The 3,759-nt window shown below is 40.9% G+C and overlaps 1 long non-coding RNA gene across 1 annotated transcript; it reads right to left on the bottom strand.

Annotated features, from left to right (window-relative positions):
- Positions 1 to 2,818: 2,818 nt before the first annotated feature.
- On the bottom strand, positions 2,819 to 3,532 carry LOC109302635. The gene is made up of 2 exons (XR_002098875.1): positions 3,452 to 3,532; positions 2,819 to 3,071 (listed from the first exon to the last, which is right to left on the bottom strand). It is a non-coding gene; the product is annotated as an uncharacterized LOC109302635 (long non-coding RNA).
- Positions 3,533 to 3,759: the final 227 nt, after the last annotated feature.

Genomic DNA, 3,759 nt, shown 5'->3' with positions numbered 1-3,759 from the left:
TTTTGGTATGAAAGATGTGTGCTTGTTTTTCTTTGTCTTTCCCCCCTTCCCAACTCTTGCCTCACTAGTTTTTCAGTAAAATGTTACCCCCACACACACCTTTTAAGCAACAAATTTGACACACAAGTCAATGGTTCAGTACCATCCCAAGTCATAAGCAGTTGAAGGCAGTTATGATCTGTGTTGATGATATGGATTAGTCACATTTCACAGTTATAAGAGATGAATGTTCATGTGAATAAGACTTATAATGTTGGCCCACTTGTTGACTTTTCTACTTGAGACAGATGGGTTGGGGAGAAGCATTATATTTTTGTCCCACTAGTTTGCTGTTCCAGGAGAGAATAGAGGTGTTTTATTAGGATTTTGTATGAGAAGCCTCCTGAGAAATAGGGGTTAGGACTGCCAGTCTAGTACCTTTCCATTTGGGTTGATTCATCTGTGGGCTTTTTATAGCATATAGGCTCACTATTGTCTTCTACTAATCTTTAGGCACTTAGGGTGTATCCAGACAAGTGTGCATATGCAGTATGTGGCACTGCACACTGCATGTGCTGCACATCCAGGTGTTGCCCATGCTGCTAATATGCAGCACGAGGAGTTTTTTCGACATCAAAAGATCCCAGTGTCAAAAAAACCACCAGTGGAAAATGATTGGGCTGTGCATGTGGCAGCAGCTTGCACCACCCAAAACCAGAGCCTGCCTGGCTGGAGCCACACTCCAGCTGCTGGCCAGGCTCCCTCCTGCCAGATTGCTACCACTGGAGCCTTGGGAGGTCTCCAGACCACTAGTAAAAGTTCAGCTGAATATATGCTCCTAAAAGAATGAGGATGAGCATTGTCTCTGGGGAAACTCATGTGCCTGCATGTCTGAATCTGGCCTTTAAATGCATTATCTGGGCAATGCACAGCTCCCAGAAAACACAATTAAAATCAGATGAGCCCCAAAAGCTATATATTCTAAACCTGAAACTCTGTGGGCCAAATCTAGGGTCAGACACGTTAGTCTGAGATTGTCCAAAAAGTCTGCGGTATATTCAGAAATCCAACCAGAGATCCATCCAAAAATCCATTCAGTCAGAGATCTTTTGCATCCTATTTTAGTGTTTTAACCAGGGAGACATCTTCCTACTGTGGGCTGCATGTAGCTTAAGAACAGTTTTCTTACGTACATAAGCATTTCCATTTCAAGTCTCAACTATGATAAAACCTAAAATTAACAACATCTTAACTCAAATGTTTAGGAAAGGTAGAGGCTTCATTTGGCTTCATGCTGTGGATAAAGGTTCAGGTCACTTAGCAAGCAAATTGGGACCCAGCCTTTATTTTTGATGAAAAGTGCATATTGGCATTCATTTTGCATTTGTTTTTCTGTTAGACTATTTTGTTTATTACCAAATCCCTAGGAATTTGCATGTAAACCCTCCAAAATACATTAGGGGTTTCAAAAATGTGGATAGAGAATTATTCACTCATTGCTGCTAATTCACCTCAGCTTTTCACTGATAGCTGTGTGGCACTAATTTTTGGCTGCAATAGTTTTGCAGCAGTATGCTTCCATTGTGTTGGGGCTTTCTTACCCTGCAGGATGAATGCCATTAGGTAACAGAACGCCTATAAAACATACTCCCTTTCAGAAAGAATGGTGGAATTTGAAGCACTGGTGGCCTCTAAATGAGTTTCTAGCCTCTGGGAATTCACCTTTTTGCTTTTTGTGCAAGGCAACCAGTTTTTACAAAGAAACAATTTGCTGTTTATCAGTAGGGACGACAACAACAGAACAAAGCTACATGTTTCTAGGCTTCTCGGGGCTTGCTTTCTCCTTTCCTCTATGCTCTATTAATTTCTCTCCCTGATACACTCTGTGGGCTTGATCTTATTGCATCTGCCAAATGAAAGGAGTTCAAGAACTGGTAATTAACTAGCCAGATGAAAAAATGTTCTTTATTTTTTCCTATTGACAGGGCTCCATTAATGTGTGTGAAAGTTCTGTTTCCTTGCGGACTGCAAAGCTTAGCTAAAAAAAATCTTCTATACTTGTGCAACTTGTGTTGAATTTCCAGTAGCAGCTGCTGAAGAAATTCAGGAGACCAAACCCCACACATATGCAAGACGACTTGCGCTTCCAAGTGCTTTTGAAAGCCCCACTTTGGCTCACTCTCTTGTCCATCTTTTGTGTCCTAAATCTTGTAAGTGGAGAATGCACTGACCTGAGAGTGCGTTTCCAGGTGACCAAGGTAAATTTTTCTTCTACTCAGGGGCTACTAATTACTCTGTGTGATCAGGCAGCATATCCATTTAAAACCAGCCTCATATCACTGTGAAGGATTCTCTCTTCCTGATGCATTTCATTTAAAATTTCTGTTAATTAAAAGGAGAGCTGTCACCCACAGTGCCTTTGAATTAGAAATAACATGAATGACACAAACTGCTGCTTCATTCACTTGGAATTTAATTTGTTTAGTGCTTTAGAAATGTGATTTTACTTTTGTTTTTGCACAGAAAAGCAATAACTTTTTTTTTCCGGGGCTTAACTAATGTTTCTCCATCTGTGCTTAGCCTACACATTCTCTTTGTCAGGGAACTGAAAGTCAAAATCCAAACTCCTGGCAACAGTAACAATGGGCTTGATATTTATATTAGAATTGCAACATGTGGACATCTGTTCCGTGTACCAGTTTAAAAAAAACCCAAATAACTGATTCCACAGGCTAAGTACTTGGACTGTTCCCAGTTGCTACCCATTTTTCTGCCTGCTAGGGTACAGGGCTCAGTGAGCTCAGTGGTTCAGAATTACACGATGATTCAGCTGTGTGGGTTATGCCAGAGTAAGACATTTTATTGAGACATGTGGTTAGCAGTAATGTCCAAAATCAATGCAATTGTTGTAATACAAGATACAGATTGGTCTTCTGTGTTAGAATATCCTATCCATTCCTGTATAGCCTTGAGGAGACTGAGGCTTTGTGGAAAGGACACTAGATTGGGGCTTAGGGCTCTCTCCAGTGACACCACTATGATGCTTGTAAAGCTTGGGCAATTTGCTTCTTCCTGGACTTCAGTTTCACCACCTGCAAAATGGGAGATAGAGATGATGATCTGCATAAAGTCCTTTGAAATTGAATGGTCAGTTCTAGGTAAGAGCTAGACTAATAAAGGAGTTCGAAGTGTGAAAATGTCTTACATAGTACTGAATGGTGTTAACAGTGGAGGTGTAACATATCTAGTGTGAAGACCATGTCCTATATAAATGAAAAAAGGGAAAAGAACCATGCAAGAAAGGCTGCTCATCCTTTCAGGGGCATATCTTCAGCTGAACTTTCTCCTTCAGGGGCATGATCTCTATAGTCTAGCTCCCAGCCCAGACTGGCAATAGCAGTGGTGAAGGTTTTCAGTAGAAGCTAACACTTGTTAATATACTACTGAGCTACAGACATACATGTATACTCACATGCCCATGGGGTCATCAGGTCTATGACGCAAATGTCTCAGCTCAGCTGTGTAGTACACCAAATCCCCAAAACTTGAACCCTAAGAGTAGATATTTTACTAAGAGTCAATAAAAAGAGGGACAGGTAGATATGAAGAATTTGTAGCTATCAGCTCTTAGACATTCTTAGTCTTCTGGGAGAATAGCCAACCTTCACTACTCCCAGAGGGAAATAGGATAATTTTCACAGTGTTATCCAAGGAAGTAACAGGATCAAATGAAACTGAGAAAGAACTCAGCATACAGAGCAGTGGTCACCAACTGGTAGA

Source organism: Gavialis gangeticus, unplaced genomic scaffold (genome assembly GCF_001723915.1).
Source record: "Gavialis gangeticus isolate Ggan-Ray unplaced genomic scaffold, GavGan_comp1, whole genome shotgun sequence".
NCBI lineage: Eukaryota > Metazoa > Chordata > Crocodylia > Gavialidae > Gavialis > Gavialis gangeticus.
Note: the sequence above shows the minus strand (reverse complement) of the source record. Positions and strands in the feature narration are given on the sequence as shown.